Raw genomic sequence first — 18,397 nt, 5'->3', positions numbered from 1 at the left:
ATGATCGCCGCAAGTACAGTACACACCGGATGGGGTTCTCCTTTCAATAGATGGGAGTGTGTCAGTATACCGTGGCCAATCCGAAGACGACCACTGCTTCCCTCCGCGAACCCCGAAGGGAAGTCCTCCATACCTTCGTTGTTCCTTTTATCGCTCTCAGCTTATTTGGAAGTGGAATGGCCTGCCACCACTACATCTCCCAATGGGACATAACCAGCCGTCTCAGCTGAGTGCGAATATCACATGCTGGAACCTTGAAAGGCAACGGGGGGCAGTGTAACTGCCTCCTTGGCAGCCTTATCTGCTAATTCATTTCCCTCTACACCCATGTGGCTTGGGAGCCACATAAACGTGATTCTGGTAGCGGCATCCGAACACCCGGCCAGCAGGTCCTGGACCCGCTGTACCAGAGGGTGCTGAGGGAAACAAGTATCAATAGACTGTAGCGAGCTCAAGGAGTCAGCACACAAAAGAAAGCGTCGGCGCTCATCGGACAGTGCGTACCGCAGAGCTTCACAGATGGCATAGAGCTCTGCTGTGTACACACAACAGGTTTCCGGGAGAGCAAAAAGAAACCTATCATTGTCGACAACGAACGCACAGCCCATCTTCGCTTCTGTCCTTGAACCATCCGTGTAGACGACGACAGAACCTGAATATCGGCCAACAACGAACAGGAAGAGCCTCCGATAAATCTAAGGGTCCGCCTTTTACCTTCGGACCAGTGTGCAGATCCAGGATTGTTTCAGGTCGTCGTACTACCCACGGACGTACCCTACTTGCTTGTCTGGCAAGGCAAGGAACCGAAGGCAGGTGAAACAAGCTGTAACTGCTATCCAAGCGAATACCAACAGGCTACGTTGCTCGAGGACAAGCAGCGTACAGCAAACGGTTACCATTGTTGAACACGCAAGGATAGCTTGCATGAAGTGGCATCTGTCGCAAAATTTGCAGCATACGAAATTAGGAGCTGCTAGTGCCTCAGGTATAAAGGCGGCACACCAGACTCAGCGAGCAGGCTGGCAATGGGGCTTGTATGAAAAGCTCCCGTCGCCAACCTAACCCCGCTGTGGTGGATGCTTTTCAGCTTCGTAAGGACGGTTGGTCTTGCTGAGCCATATGCTGCACTGCCGTAGTCTAGCCGGGACAAAATACGTGTCCTATATAATCGTAGGAGCACCGTGCGGTCAGTACCCCAATCAGTGCTGCTAAGAAACTGCATGATATTCAGCTTCTTAGTGCATTGCACTTTTAACTGCCGCACGTGTGGCTCCCACGATAATTTGCTATCGAAAAGGAGCCCAGGAAATCGGTGTCAACAACTGGAAGAACGATATTTCCTAAATAAAGCTCAGGATGTGGATGAAGAGTACGGAGCCGACAAAAGTGGACAACAGAGGACTTTGCGGTGGAAAACCTAAAGACATGTTCAAGGCCCATTGTTCCACTCTCCTAATAGCTTGCTGTAATTGTCGCCCTGCGACTGCCATATTACGCGAGCTATAGTGCAAAGCAAAGTCGTCCATATAGAGCGACGGTATTACTGCTGAACCAGCAGCAGCAACAATACCGTTTATGGCAGTCGCGAACAGAGTGACACTAAGGACCGATCCCTGTCGAACCCCATTTTCCTGAACGTGGTATTGCGAATATGTCCTCCCTACTCGGACACGGAACAGACGGAGGGAGAAAAAATTCACAATAAATACCGGCAAGTAACCTCGGAATCTCCACTGATGCAGGACTGAAAGGATACCATATCGCCATGTGGTGTCATATGCCTATTCTAAGTCAAAGAAAACAGCTACCAAATGCTGTTTGCGGAGAAATGCATCCTGGATAGAGCTCTCCAGGCGTACCATGTGGTCAGTGGTCGATCGAGCGGCTCGAAAACCACACTGGTACTCGGACAAGAGTTTTTGATTCTCCAGACACCACACAAGTCGGCAATTTACCATCCTCTCAAATAGATTACACAGGCAGTTTGTAAGACAAATCGCTCTGTAACTTCCTGCATACTTAGGATCTTTGTCAGGCTTGATGACAGGAATGACGATGCCCTCTCGCCACTGAGACGGAAACTCACCCTCTATGCAGATTCGGTTGAGCACACGAAGGAGATAAAGTAGATACTAAGGTGTTTCAACATCTTGTTATGGATGTTGCCTGGTCCAGGAGACGTGTCCTTACAAAGCGCTAAGGCGCTGCGGAGTTCCCACTCCGTGAAGGGCACGTTGTAGTCCTCTGAAGCTTGAGTGGCAAAACTAAGGTAATGACGTTCTGCCTCCCGCTTCAGAGCCAGATACATCCGCGAAATGACTAGCTAGACGGTTAGCAATCGAGAGTCGGTCTGTGACGACACTGCCTGCAATGGGAATTCCCGGTACAGAAGATGATCCTTGGATACCCGAAATACGTCGAAGCTTAGTCCACCCTTGAGATGATGGAGTATGTGACGCCATAGACCACACATATCTCTCTCATGAAGCCTTCTTACTTTGGCTAATAAGAACTCGCGCCTTAGCGCGGAGTTTCTCAAATGTTACCAAGTTGGCCACAGTAGGCCGTCTACGGTAACGTTTATGAGGGCGACAGCGTTCTTTGATAGCTGCTGCAATTTCTTCGTTCCATCAAGGAACGAGTTTTCTGCGAGGAGTCCCTGAGAAGGATGGAATGGACTCCTCAGCAGCAGCAGCAGCAGCAGCAAGAATAACTTGGGTGATGTTTCCTCGCCGACGGTTTGCCTGATATCGTCGTTAAAGACAGCTAGTGATGTGACTTTGGCCAATCAGCACGTTTAAGAATCCGTCAAGGCTGCGCCTGTTTCAACAAAGTAAGGATGATGGGAAAATGGTCATTGTCACAGATCATCGTGTGTATTCCACCGAAACAGCGGAACCAACGTTCGGCTGCACAGACTCATGTCTATGCGAGAATATGTGCCGTAACGTACAATGAAGTGAGTTGGTTCCCCTGTGTTCAAAATACACAAATCCAGCTCTGTTACTAATCTTTTCAGCTCTCGTCCCCGGGGACAAGGTATCTCAGAGCCCCATATGGGGTGATGAGTGTTAATATCACCCAATAAGATGAAGGGAGGTGGAAGCTGACCTATAAGATCATTAACAGCATTTATGTTAAGAGGCTGGCCTGGTGGAAAATAAACGTTACACACTGTTGCTATGACAGGCAGCGGTACCCGCACCGCAATTGCTTCCAGTGGGGTCCTTAGAGGGACCTCTTCGCTATAAGTATCAGAACGGACAAAAATACCCACGCCACCAGACGCCCGGTGGGCATAATATCGTTCTGTCAAGTCTAGTCTGAAACTTCTCAAGACCGTATGATGACCTGGTCTGAGGTTTGTCTCCTGAATACAAACTACGACCTTGTGGGGGAGGGAGGCGTTGTCTTTTACCCCATCTGTGCCGGCGTAGGTTTCTTAGCCGGCACAGGCTTATTGGTGGTCGAAGGTCGGGATGGACCCGCCTTCGAGCTCGTTCTCTTTGCGGCGTTGGTCACAGGAGCAACTGCCGCCTTGGGCGCAGCGATCTTCCTGGAAGGTGTTTCAATAGAAAATGACGAACCTGGGAGAGACCGGGCTATCATGCTGAAATCTAGTGTCTTGGCCGGTGCATTCAGAGAATTAAACTTACGACGCGCTTCCTGGTAGGAAAGACCATCCAGGGTCTTGATCTTCTAGATCAGGGCCTCTCAAACGCCCAAACTCTCACGCGTGCAGAGCGAGGTGCATAGGCTCTGTGCACTGTGCATCGGTACGCTTCGCCTCAACTCGGCTTGACTCGGATGGTGTAGTGTGCTGAGAGCGACGAAGCGTTTGGTGGTAGACGACGTGTTTATCAGTGAAACAGATAAGCGCACGACAACAACATAATAATGGAGCAACCTGTTTCGAAGAAAGCAAAGACTTCCGAAAGTCCATTTCAATCGAACTGGGAACGTTCGTATTTTTGTTTGTTTGTTTGTTTGTCGTGACGATAACGCCAAATGCTTAATCTGTGGGACGATAATTACGTGCGTAAGAAAATCGTCTATTGAAAGACACTACAACAGACTACATTCGGAAAATTATTGTGAAATCATAGGAGACGTCAGAGAGAAAGAATTAAGGAAGCTGAAACAGCTTGAAGAAGAGCATTCTATATCCACAAATGAGGTTTGTTCCAGTAGTGTAGCATTTTCATTTTGGTTACGGTTTCTGCATTTTTTTAAATTATGTTTACATTCCTCTCAAACATGTATGTGTATTTCTAATTCACTTTTTAAATTTTTTTAATAACACTGGTAACCTTGTCCCATACAACTGTGCGTCTCCGCTCACCACACGTAAACATTTCGCAGTGGGGGAGAAACAGCAGTGAAGGTGAGGAACGCGGAGACAGGCCGAACGGGGTGACAGGTGTAGGGAGAGAGGAGTGGGGGGTCTGCACTCTGGTCAACCAAGCGAAGTCGTCTTTTGCACCGTGCACAGTGCATGCACCACGCGCATGCACCCTGAGAGGCCCTGTTCTAGATCTTCTTCTCACTCAGGTCGGACAGTTCCGATCTCGAGGAAAATGAAGACCAGAGCAGTTACTGCACTTGTAAGGAGGTGTGCACCCTTCCGCGCCGTGAGCTACTTTCCCCACATGTACCACACACAGACTGATTCGAACAACGAGGTTCCATATGTCCGAATCTCTGGGACTGATAGCATCGCATAGAAGGCGATGTACGGCCTCAAATCGCAACCCGGTTGTTACCTTGACTTTCTCTGGCAACACTGACAATTTGAAGGAGACTATGAACGTTGACTTTGCGCGTAACGCGGCGGACGTGTGTCCCACCACGGTGCTTCATGTCTTCCATCAATTCGTCGCCAGTGTTTAGAATAAGATCACGGTGGGAAATAACCCCACGAACCAGATTCAAGGTTTTGTGCGCTTCCACTTTGACGGGGATTTCGCCAAAGTGGTCGCACTTAAGCAACCGATCGGCTTGGAGCGCAGTGCTCGCCTTTAGAAACAAACCACCATTGCGCATTTTCTTTAGATCCTCAAGTTCGCCGCACACACGTTTGATGTGTCGACTGAAAGAATCGGTTTAACGAGTTTGAAATCTTGCCCATCTGTTCTGGTAGCAACCAGGAACCTAGGGAAGCTGGAAATCAGACCAATACGCTGCATTTGTTCCCAAGGGGTTGCCCCCCTTAGGCTAGCGAACTAACCGAGGTGGCAGGAGGAAGTTGTTTCGACGCCATGCCCGAAATCATCCTCCCCGAAAGCCACCCACTCCGATGAAGGGTCTCTGTAGCCGAACCAAGCAGCTAAGGCAATACCCACCTGGTCATAGCCGGTACTGCCCGGGGTCCGATGTTGGACGATGCCTAACACGGGAGAACTACGGCAATGAGCACTAGGACTCCCTTCGTCCAGTCACCCGCAGTAGCATGTACCCCATAGCGTGTACAGAGCACTAAATATAGGTAAAAATAAATGAAAATAATTAATAATAATATGGCCTTCTGGCATTCGGCTGTGCGGGGACCTGTGTTGTCAGGCGGATACTACGGCAAGGGTACACGACACCCCCACCCCCCGCTTCCTGGGTGGTTACTGACACGGGCTTTCGAGCGTAGTCGCACACGTAGGAGGTCCATCTCTGTGCACCACGCACATCGAAATTTGAAAATGGTCTACAAGTAACCCTCAAAAAAACAATAAAAAATAAAGAGGGGACCATGGCCACATGACCCTTTAAGTCGCCTTCTACGACAGGCAGGGATTACCTGTGAATGTATTCAGCCCTCCCATCCACAGGAGGTCCAACACATTATACTAAACCGCAATCCATATCCGCGCCTAGGTCGCCTCTTACGACAGGCAGGGGATACCGCGGGTGTTTTCTACATGTGCGTCCCCCACCCGCAGGGGGTGCAGGTTGTTCTTATTGGGATGCATTAAATTACTATTCAAGTAGTCAAGATGAACATACTCTGCACTCCAAGAAAAATATCACTTATTAAAAAAAATAACTCAGTTTAAGGTAGCATAATTTATTATTTTATTGTCAAAATATCATTACAGAATCTTTCCATACCTATTCCAAAGACAACAATGCTCAAACCATTTCAATTTAAGAATATACGGTATTTTGAAATAAATGAAGCAGAAGCTGGCAGATTTTCTGATTACTAAAATTATTGAATTAAATGACGTAAAATTAAGAAAATGTACTATAATTTCATTTGGAAGTTTACATGATCAATAGGAAGTACTGACAAGGCTGACTGCAATTACCACCGCGAGTCTTCTGGGCATGCTCCTGATCAAGCCCTGGATGTCCTCCTGTGGCACGTTCTTCCGTTCTCCCTGCACGATCACCTTTAGTTCTTTTTGTTTGTTTGTAATATCTGAAGCCGTCTCTTTTCAGATTTGACTCAGTTAATAACTGTTAGGTTCTTCAGTCTGCATTGTATGCTAGGATGGAGAGAAAAGAGGACTTCATTAAGATACGTTCCAGATTTCAAGTTCCTAAGTATATAAACAGAAATAAACAGATGTTTATATTTTTTTAATGTTTGAGTGTGGTCTGATATAATCTGATGATGTTCTTTCAAGAACGAAACATGTTATTCTATTTTAAATAAGTTGTTTCCCTTACAATATAATACTGTTACCATATGTTTTCTTTTTCAGGTAGTGTATAAACTCATTACTCAAAATTACTTTCGGCATATTGAAGAACCTAACAGTTTTAAAATTTTTAAAAAATGTTAGTTCAGTCAGTTTTTTTGAAAATTCGGTGCCGAAGGCTACGGCCAATCACGTTCCACAAATACTCTCAATAGGGTTGAGGTCTAGACTCTTGGCTGACCAGTCCAGAGTGGGAATGTTGTTGACCTAAACTCCATGATAAACTGAGCAGCATGGGGTCTTCAATTATCGTGCATAATCACGAAGTTAAGCTCATTCAATTGGCATTACGTGATTAATAAGAATCTCATCAACGTACCTGTGTGCGGTGAGGGTGCCGTTCTCAAAGAGTAAAAGATCAGTACGTTTATGTGAAGTTACGCCATAAAAATGCATATGCATGCAGCTTTGCTACCTCTGATTATGAAGACGACTTGAAAAATAGTTTGTTAGTTCGCTGTTTAAAGACAAGACTGAAATCAAGTGCTATCCCATCTCTGAAAATGTCAAATCATGCGGAAAAGCAGTGTATCGGGAAGTACAACTCAACGCCGCGCATCCAAAATTAGCGCTTAAATGAACTCCTCTATTGGTCAAACAGTGAAACTGATAACACAAGTTGGAACTTTAATTAGAAGATGTCACCACTGAAAAATTAAGTAACTGTTTTGTGGTGAAGTTTCCTAAACTGACTGAATTTCTCCTGGTTTTGTTTTGATATACATCGAGAAGTTTGGACATTTTTCTGTAGATGACACCACTAAAAATTATGATCATGCACTCTGGTGCAAAGTGAAAGAACTTCACGTTTCTTGGCCAATTGACCGTCATCTATCTAAGTATGCGTGTTTAAGAAGGAGGCGGGCGCCCTCTTTCGTCGGCAACCAGAACATCTATAAGGCAATGGCCACATAACCTTATTCTTTTTTGCTACCTCCGCAGTTTAATCCGAGGGAAAGGTCCGACTCTTTAGTTATGTAACAAACTTTTTAAAATGTAAATCTTCTTTCGGCTAATGTAAAAACTTCGTAAACCTTTAATTGGAAATCGGGGATAGAGAGTGAATTACCCTCTCGAGCTCCCCTTCATCTTGATTTGAAGTGACTACGTTTTGTAACTGTTTTTCCTTCTGTAATATGTTAAAGTAATTTCTATAGGAGTCAACTCGGTAGTCTGGGAATAGCCCCTGTTACATCGGCCTACAGCCCTTTAGGTTTTTAAGTTTTCATTATCTTGGAGCGCAGTGTACACCTCCATTCCTTTTGTGTTTGGGCCAGTTACTTATCCTGTTCCTTTTCACAAAGGCCCTACAGGTTGGGTACTAGATACCCCTGTTTCAAATTATTGTTGGGCCATGGAAGGCCAGAGAGTGTAAAATTTTGTTGATTGCCTTGAGTGGGCCGTAAGAAACTGGGAGCCTGTTTGCTCTTTTTTTGAAAGTTCTGTAATTGTGAAGGGTGCCTCTGGAAGGCTTGACAATGTAATTGAGGGAACAAGTGCTCTTGAAATTACGGGGATTTCTGCCCTTGGATAAATGATTCCTTAATTGAATTAAAGTTTCGGTAAACTGAATCCGGTATCTCGGACCTTGTAAAAGTAGGGGGCTTGAAGCCCAGAATTTGTAAATATCAATAATCTTGGATTTTTCCTGTCTTATTTAATTATTGCTTTTGTACCTGATATATTGTTGTGTTCACTCAGTGAAAGATTGTGAAGTTTGAAGTTCTAAATGGAAAAATATAACCTTTTACAATTTTAATTTAATTCTTGATATTGTAGTTAGACCCATTCAAGCCCGCGCCTTCTTTCACCATCTCTGCGTTCCACAGAAACCCCTGAACAAACAGGATACAAGTAATTCAAATTCTATTTTGCGACTTAAAGTAAAAAAAAAAAAAAAATCTTTTAGCTACCTTAGAAAGACTAGAAAATCTAATCCCAAAGAAACCACGCACAGAAATACAGTAGAAGAAACTTCTACGGATATCTCCACTGAAGAAATGAATAGGGCCGTTCTCACTATATTCATTACGGCCAATTACGGTACCGGTACTTCAAGAACACAAATCTGTGCATTTCACGTTTTGAAAATAAACTTGAATGTTTTGAAAGAACGGAAACATCGTAAAATAATTACCGATAAAAACCGAAATTAATACAAACACATTCGGAAGTATATTGGCAAGGCTCAAGAATTTATACGAGAACGATGCGCCGTTAAATACATAAACTAAAACTCTTCCTTAACGAACTGGCCCACTTGATTGTTCACACCTACGCAGATGAGGTTGGCACGTGGAGGAGAAATTACTCGATGGGCAAGCGATGATATTTCCCGTCAGTACCGCAATGATAAGGGCCTAACCCAGCGTTGCCAACCCCCGTAAATTGAAAAACCGCACATAAATTCAAAATAAACCGTATTCTTTATCATAAAACTGCACAGTACTAATATTCACCCGAATACACTAAAATGCAATAGAATGCGTGCAATAACAGCAAGTAGCAATAATATCAAATAGGAATACTATACCGAAACGTATTACTAGAAGTAAGGAAATGCAACATATACACTTTGTCCTTTCTTCACATGTTGGATCAGGACGCAACCACTTCCTGTACTGTCTATCCCGGGACCCTCTGGACCAAAGGCCAGCGCGCTAACCATTTAGCTATGGAGCCGGGCTATACTGTCTATACTCTCCCACGACTGCATGTACTTTAGTTTCCTTCTGGGTGTTTTATCAGAAAGTTTGAATTTTTTGAGCATCGACGGACCTGCATTATTTTTGGAAACCGAAGTTAACCGCATTTTTACTTATTTAACATATTTATTTAAAATAAACGCAAAGAAAATAATACAGGGTTATTCACCTAACATGTTACACGCAAATAACTTCTAAACCATTAAAGATATCAGCATTCTGTTTTCATATTCGTAAATGGTACGCAGGGTCTTGTAAAATAACGTGCTACTCAGTCTCATAGGGTTAATAACCGAGATATTGATACTAACTCCATATTTTTAAATTGAACGGCACAAATTTATACAGCTGATTTAAAAAGTTCATCTGCGTACAGGTTCAAATATGTAAGTACACTGACTGACAGAGCAAATGCAACACCAAGAAGGAGTGGTCAGAACTTTATGCCAATTGCAGGGTAGACTGACGTCACTGAGGTATGCTCATGATGTGAAATGCGCCGCTGTGCTGCGCACGTAGCGAACGATAAATGGGACACGGCGTTGGCGAATGGCCCACTTCGTACCGTGATTTCTCAGCCGACAGTCATTGTAGAACGTGTTGTCGTGTGCCACAGGACACGTGTATAGCTAAGTATGCCAGGCCGCCGTCAACGGAGGCATTTCCAGCAGACAGACGACTTTACGAGGGGTATGGTGATCGGGCTGAGAAGGGCAGGTTGGTCGCTTCGTCAAATCGCAGCCGATACCCATAGGGATGTGTCCACGGTGCAGTGCCTGTGGCGAAGATGGTTGGCGCAGGGACATGTGGCACGTGCGAGGGGTCCAGGCGCAGCCCGAGTGACGTCAGCACGCGAGGATCGGCGCATCCGCCGCCAAGCGGTGGCAGCCCCGCACGCCACGTCAACCGCCATTCTTCAGCATGTGCAAGACACCCTGGCTGTTCCAATATCGACCAGAACAATTTCCCGTCGATTGGTTGAAGGAGGCCTGCACTCCCGGCGGCCGCTCAGAAGACTACCATTGACTCCACAGCATAGACGTGCACGCCTGGCATGGTGCCGGGCTAGAGCGACTTGGATGAGGGAATGGCGGAACGTCGTGTTCTCCGATGAGTCACGCTTCTGTTCTGTCAGTGATAGTCACCGCAGACGAGTGTGGCGTCGGCGTGGAGAAAGGTCAAATCCGGCAGTAACTGTGGAGCGCCCTACCGCTAGACAACGCGGCATCATGGTTTAGGGCGCTATTGCGTATGATTCCACGTCACCTCCAGTGCGTATTCAAGGCACGTTAAATGTCCACCGCTACGTGCAGCATGTGCTGCGGCCGGTGGCACTCCCGTACCTTCAGGGGCTGCCCAATGCTCTGTTTCAGCAGGATAATGCCCGCCCACACACTGCTCGCATCTCCCAACAGGCTCTACGAGGTGTACAGATGCTTCCGTGGCCAGCGTACTCTCCGGATCTCTCACCAATCGAACACGTGTGGGATCTCATTGGACGCCGTTTGCAAACTCTGCCCCAGCCTCGTACGGACGACCAACTGTGGCAAATGGTGGACAGAGAATGGAGAACCATCCCTCAGGACACCATCCGCACTCTTATTGACTCTACCTCGTCGTGTTTCTGCGTGCATCGCCGCTCGCGGTGGTCCTACATCCTACTGAGTCGATGCCGTGCGCATTGTGTAACCTGCATATCGGTTTGAAATAAACATCAATTATTCATCCGTGCCGTCTCTGTTTATTCCCCAACTTTCATCCCTTTCGAACCACTCCTCCTTGGTGTTGCATTGTCACTGTCAGTCAGTGTATTTTCAAAATCGCACAATTACTTATTGAGATATAAGTAAGAACCGCATGCGCTGTTTTGCATGCCGAATCAGACGGCGTGAAGTCGGACAAGGACATATTGAGGCGCAAGCAGTTTCCTGGGAGTGAGTTCAGTCACAGAATGGGTACCAGGCATGTAAGCACCTCGTACACATGTGATGGGTTTGCAAAGTGTGTATGACAGGCGAACACATACCAGGACAGAAAGGGTTGATGTGTTTAAAACGAATAAAATAAGTACTTTGCCTTGAAAGGAACATAACGAAAGCTATAATTGTCACTGGTTTTAGTGTACAGTTCATACGACTCTATGAGTTGAGAAATAAACATAACACAAACCACCGGAAGAGCTCTTTCTAGAAAAACAAATGTTCAGAGCTGATCGTAGTGAGGTGGCAGCAACACTATTATTTATGTTTTGTTTTACACGCATTAATCTCCGTAGAGCTCCAGCGCGACTGCAGTAGCGTGCTTTCAGGAGAGCGTAGGTTCGAGTCCTGCCTCGCCCAACCTGACATCGATTTTCATGGTGTCCCATGTTCAACACCAGGCAAATACCGGATAGGTACCTTTGTGATAGGCCATGGGCGACTTTCTTTCCAAATCCTTCCTATTCCCATCCGTCAGAAAAAAAACGCTAAACTGAGCGCAGCCTATTACATGTCAAAACAAAACAATACAACTTTTATCTCCCATCCCCGCTGTGTGTTCGCCAGTCATACAATAACGTTGCACACCCAGCTTCCGCCTTAATATGTCCTTGCCCGACTACACGCCGTCAGATGCGGCATGCAAAACCGCGCATACTGTTCTTATTTATATCTCAAAAAGTAATTGTCCGATTTTGAAAATACTTAAAATATTTGAACTTGTACGCGGATGAACTTTTAAATCAGGTGTATAAATTTGTGCCATTCCATTTTAAAATATGGAGTTAGTATCAATATCTCGGTTGTTAATCACCCCATGAGACTAAAGAGCACGTTATTTTACAAGACCCTTCGTACCATTTAAGAATATGAAAACAGAATACTGATATCTTTAATGGTTTAGAAGTTATTTGCGTGTAACATGTTAGGTGAATAACCCTGTATATGCTTAATACATAGTACACTAACCAACAAGAAATCGAATCATGCACAGTCACGCAATGTAATTTGTAAGTACACCGAAATAATATTCGTAAGTTTGACAAAATCTCGTTAATCACAAGATTATCAAGTAGACGCTGCACTGTTACACCACGCTTCACACTGGTTAATAAATGATTGACGCGAGTTCGGTGTGGTCTGATTCATGAGTGTGACTGAACAAATATACGACTAAGAGATCCAGAGCTGATAAAGTTTGAAGTAGGGTAATCCCGGCCTCAGAGTGAGACAGAAAAATCCCACGTGTCAGTCTATTCAGGCCCTTCAATGGTTGATCTGAAACCAGCTCAAAGGTGAATCACAACATTCAAAGTTTGGGAGTCCCCTAGATAAATGGATGCCACGTCATACATGTCTAGGATATGAGGTATGTTCAAAAAGGAGAAAAATTAAGTTTGCATACAAAATCGAACATTCCCATTAATAAAAAATGTGCACTTAAACATTTCGCAGAATCATATATACGCGTACGACTTGATATTAGAACCTTGCACCGTACATAGGGTAAAAATTCAGTAGCACTCAAGCAAGTTTATAACACAGTAATCATGGCTGTCGGTGGGCGAATGGACTCTGCCACTGGTTGAAGGCTAGTCCAATGAAATGTTGTTCCCATAATTCAATACAGGCGGAAGTATGACCAACTTACGCGATGAAAAAACCTAAGAGTGAGGCAATCTAAAAGAATAATCATATGAAACAAATAAGAGCAACAATATCTGGCTACCTTGAAGTATGGCAGTGACATTTCATAGGGCAAATCTTCAGGCGATGGTAGAATCCATTCGTGCCACCGCCAGCCACGATCATATATGAACACACAGAAGAGAAATAAGAACATGTTGAAATAGTTGAGACGTTGCGATGCAGTAATTACGATTCTGAACACTACAAATCATAGATTGCGCTAGTTACGCTTAAATATGAATATGAAATAGAGGCTTAAATCCGCGCGACTTTTGATTGAATATTAATAAGAAAAAGAGGCCTAATTTTTAGAAGCACGTAGCGTTGCCGATCCCCGACGTAAACAAACAAAAAAAAAAGGAAATATAATCTGAATGTTAAAACAATGTATAATAGACAAGAAGAATGTTTGTAAATGGAACGAGCCTTAATGTAGTGGAGGATACAATACACTTCCAGCCTTGAAGAATTCATGCACCATCGTATCCAAGGGAAAAGAGGTTTTGAACAGGAATTCGGCGAGTTCCAACGAAATGATGCCTTCTCCTGCCGAACCCTGGTACCGAGTAGCTGCCGTGCTTTAGGTGCCTCCACCTATTCTCGATATTTTGAGTGTGCACTTTTGGCCTGTTGTTTGGCAGCACTCTTCTGTTTCCCCTGTTAACTTTACCACTCTTGTTCGTGTCCACGAACTGAATGGAGTTGTTTACCCGAAGATGCACAAATCCCTCGTGTTAAAGGCAGTCGTAGGCCTTCCAACAGTCCGAAATGATGATTGTTCCGGGTGAAATCCACTCTTTGATAACTGCTAGCAAAGCATCTCTCTCTTTTCTCCACTGGTACTATGAAGAAGTTCTTGTGGTTATCTCTCTCAACTCCTCCGAACCACCATTGGCCTTCAATATGCCTCCCTCTGTGGTACTCCGATTTCCAAATTTCGATTAATCAATTTCAACAATTCCGGGTCCATCATTTTTTTTCTTATTGGCGTCAACCCACACCACACAAATTTTGCGACAAAAGCTGGACCAGTCGACGATAGTAGGTCCCAGTGGTTTAGGTAAGATACACCAAAGTACTGCAAAACAACCTATTTGGTACAAGTTCAAAAGAGAGTCACCAAAGAAAGTATTTTTTCTAGCACTGGCATACCAACCACATTCCCGGCCCACTTGTACTCGGCGACGACATGAAAAAGCAACACGATTGAACTTCTCATTCACTAATAATTTAACGTCACGGCCACACCTTTCACATACTCTGCTATTTGAAATCAAATTGTGACGTACATACAATTGAACTAAATTATTAAAGTTGTTCTTGTAATTAGACGAAAAACTTGTAACATTAATAACGCATCCATCGCACGATGCCATGTCAATAGAATAGGGATGTACTGAAACACTAGCGATAGATGTCTCACGTGTAGTACCCGGTATGCGCTTGTCGATCGTCATTTGTTTGTGTTTTTAATGGAAGTTACCTAGTTAAATGCTGAAGTTAAAGATTTAATATATCGTTACGACAACAAAGACAAGAAAATTGTGATGCCCGACTATTGCTGTATCCCAATGTCCCAAAATCAAGGTCGACCGTATTCATAGCATCAATTTCCTAAGCAAGATGCTTTCCGTAAAAAGTGGTTGCATGCGATTCGTAGGCAAGACCTACGAAATAAAAATATGACTTCTAATATCAAAGTCTGCTCGAAACATTTTACAGTTGAAGATTATGTCATTATTGAAACTGGTAAGTAAGCTAATTAGTACTAATTAAGAAATAATTCTATAATAAGGTAGTACATTCTTAAAAGTTTATATGACCTATTTCAATTATTGAAACTGGTAAGTAAGCTAATTAGTACTAATTAAGAAATAATTCTATAATAAGGTAGTACATTCTTAAAAGTTTATATGACCTATTTCAATAATTTTAGGCGAAAGACGAAGACTAAAGGAGAACGCTGTACCTTCGATATTTAATGGTGTGGCACCGGTACCTTGGAAATAACTCCGAGAGCAAGAAGAAGATATAGAAGTAGGAAAACAGCCATAACACTGTGTGTGGTTCGGTACCCTGAATCACACAGTGACCTATAATTCGACACTGGAGCACCATCAATTTCAGACTTCCTGAACAAGAAATAACTCATTACTTCCAAATTTGAAATTTGTATACCGGTATTTGTCTTATGATCCGAAACAAGTTCCTGAAACTCGTGCGCTACACGGAAATGAAGTCCAGTCGTACTGGATGTAGCCCCAGGCACTGCCGTCACACCAATGTCGTGCCTTATGTACGCCTATAACCGGCAAAGAAAAGAAAAAATACTGTATTAGGAATGTTTTCAAAATGCTATTTGTACTTTAAGAATTCAATCTTAACAAAAACGCTAAAAGAAAGAGTTGCTGCATTTATTCCTTAGTGGTACCTTTCAATCAACTCTTGCATTTTCCCGGATACTTTTTCGCCCCTTTTCTTTACTTCTGCTTCCAAATCCGCAATCGTCATTGCACCTATACCATTTCCCGTCTTGTTGAAAACATTAGCAGAATACGGTAACTCCATTTTAATGCATTTAAAGCAAAAGTTTCGTTCCGATGATCGCAAATGTAGGAATACTCCATATAAGTCTCATGTAAAACAATCGAGCAGCGAAAAGCGCATACCGGGTATTACCATTACGCTGCCTAGCGGACAAGTTCTGCGTGATACATCCCTATTAGATATGTTTTCTGTATCAACAATGGACAGATGCACTGCTGCCTACATGTGGAGGCGCTATGTACAAAGACGTAGTAGGCTTTGCTGCTATCAATCGTTACATTTCCTGACCAGTAACCCATATAGAATGCCGTGGTGTAGTAATGTGAAAAGGAAGGTAATTGTGGTCCAGGGCTCAGTACTCTAACGAATCCAGACAACTGGTCTAGTCCATGCCCTACCCTAACCAGTACAGACCAGGGGGCTTACGCCCCTAGACCCTCTTTGCTTGCCGTCCGCGACTTGAGCTGGGGGCTTACAGTGGTTCGCAGCTTTGTGCTTCGTCGTCGGCGAGTCGTCTGCGAGAAATAAACATAGGACAGTCATACCACGCGTAGATACTGCCGATGCAAGCAGTAACTATGGTACTAATGTTAAGTGACATGTATTGACCTTCTAATGTCTAGAACTTCTGGAAACTGATCGAGTGGCCGTGTGGTTTTGGCCAGGTAACTGTCAGCTTGCATTCAGGAAATAATGGGTTCGAACCCTACTGTCGGCAGCCCTGAAGATGGTTTCGCATTTTCACACCAGGAAAATGCTGGCGCTGTCTTAAGGCGACGGTCACTTCCTTCCCGCTCCTTGCCCTTTCCTATCCATCGCCGCCATACGTCCTATCTGTGTCGGTGCGACGTAAAGCAGATTGTAAAAAAATTAAAAACTTTTGGACAGGCTTGGATTCCCTTTGTCCTAATCATCTTTAAGCAAGTGGTGCGCGAAGTTTGTTTTCTCGGTATTCTTGATAATGTACTAAAGTCGGTGTCAAAATGTAGAGAGAATTTACCCACGGCAGTTACATCTTGATATAGTGAAAATTTGCCATGGCAGATACATTTTGTTTCCTGAGGGTTGTTTATAATGTTAGAATGGCTCAAATTCTTGGTCCCCACTCGAAAGTTCGCGTAGTACTGATCATACGACTGTGGCATAAAATCTACATATATACAATTGAATATATTACAATAACAAGAAAACATTTCATACCCTTTCAACCACTCTACTACCTTTGATGATATAAAGGAATCAGTCCAGCTACCCGAGTAAGCACGTAGCTTGCAGTTGCCAGTGATGTGAACGATGATTTGCCGTGGGGCACCACAGTCGCATTCCGGTGACGTTATGCAATTCCATCTAGACTGAGTCCCTGCATCTTCCATGGCCTGTCCGAACTCTGTTAGGAGTGGGCCACTAATGCCTGCGCCCTAGATCGAATCCACTAATAAACTGCGCACCTGAAAATACGTTGTGAAGCGAGAAGTCTCTTGAAGACCAACTCCGCCAACACCAGCGCCCGAGTCCATCACCAACCCCAGCTGCGTCGTGCGTGGCGTGAACCCCGGGATACCAATGGACCTCATAATTCACGAGTTACGCCACGCAGGACTGCAAGTGAAACAAGCTTTCGGATCCAAAACGAAGCCGGGCCCATGTACATGGTGAGACTTCAGCTCCAGTCATATGAAGACGCTCAGCGCCTCATCCACGAGGGGATACAGCTCTTTGGCCGACAGCACCAAGTGGAATCGTCTCGCTCTCCCCCGCAACCTCCCACCCGCCCCATCGCATCTCGTAACCGTCCCCGGCTTCCCACCCCCCAGCCCCACCTACCCAACCCACATAACCGTTCCTACCTTCTCAATCTGCTACTCACATCCCTGGCCAACATCTCCTCCTACCAACAAATTGTACACCTTCTTCTCCCCAGCAGTTAAGTCTAAATATAAGCAACTCTAGAAACAACTCAATTGTAATAATGTAACCATGTATGATTGTAAAACCATGTTAAATACCAATGTAGAGATTGAACCAATAAATAAAACTTTTACATAGCCAGGAGGTCAAAACCCCTACCATCTCCACCAATAAAACAAACCTCCTTCCCCCTCTCCCAAATCAGTCAATTCCCCAAACCCACCAAATCTCCTGGCCAGAGAGAAGGCGTTACCTTCTAGGTGGCCCGCCCCTCTCCTTCGGGCAGGGGAATGAAAATTTCCCCTAGGTCCTAGGTGTGTGTGTGTTTAGATTTTACGGTACTCTCTTAAGATGGCGTTCGATCTGTGCAGATCAGGTAGCTACAGTGACCATCATAATTTTTCGGACAGACAGAGTTCCTTTAAAATTAAAAAAAGAGAATAACAAACAAACATATATAGTTTAATTTTGCTTAATTCAGAATGAATAGTTACACCTGCAGATACCAAAAGTAAACACGCACTTCATTTCATGATATACAAAAAATTTGAAACTTATGAATGTAATTTTACAATAATACAAAATTGCTTGTTCATAAACATTTGGACAAACATGCGCAAGTACAACAAAGATCTGAAGGATGGAGTCCATGTAGGAATATTTATACTTCGTGATTCTTCCCTTCCTGCGAAGCACTTCAGTCAGGCGTCTCGATATGTTCGCCACGAGTTCTCCTTAGGTAGAATGGGACAATTTTTCCCCACTCCTCTTGCAGTCGTCTATCCACAACCAGCTTTGGAATTTATGGGAAGTTTCCGGATGTTGTTTTCCAGTATACCCTATAAATTCTCTATGGGGTTAATGTCAGGACTTT

At 44.3% G+C, this 18,397-nt stretch overlaps 1 protein-coding gene across 3 annotated transcripts in view; it reads right to left on the bottom strand.

Moving 5' to 3' along the window:
• The window catches only part of Galphas (G protein alpha s subunit), a 525,522-nt gene that overhangs the window by 429,460 nt on the left and 77,665 nt on the right, over positions 1 to 18,397 (bottom strand). Inside the window, exon 3 of one of the 3 annotated variants that reach the window (XR_010860565.2) lies at positions 6,040 to 6,479. The exons of the other annotated variants lie outside the window; for them this stretch is intronic. The gene's annotated coding sequence lies outside the window, so the exon portion shown is untranslated. Of the gene's footprint in view, positions 1 to 6,039; positions 6,480 to 18,397 lie in introns of those variants that run through there. 3 annotated transcript variants of the gene reach the window in all.

The sequence above is a fragment of the Anabrus simplex genome, chromosome 6, assembly GCF_040414725.1.
Source record: "Anabrus simplex isolate iqAnaSimp1 chromosome 6, ASM4041472v1, whole genome shotgun sequence".
Lineage (NCBI taxonomy): Eukaryota > Metazoa > Arthropoda > Insecta > Orthoptera > Tettigoniidae > Anabrus > Anabrus simplex.
This window is presented reverse-complemented; position numbering and strand designations above follow the sequence as displayed.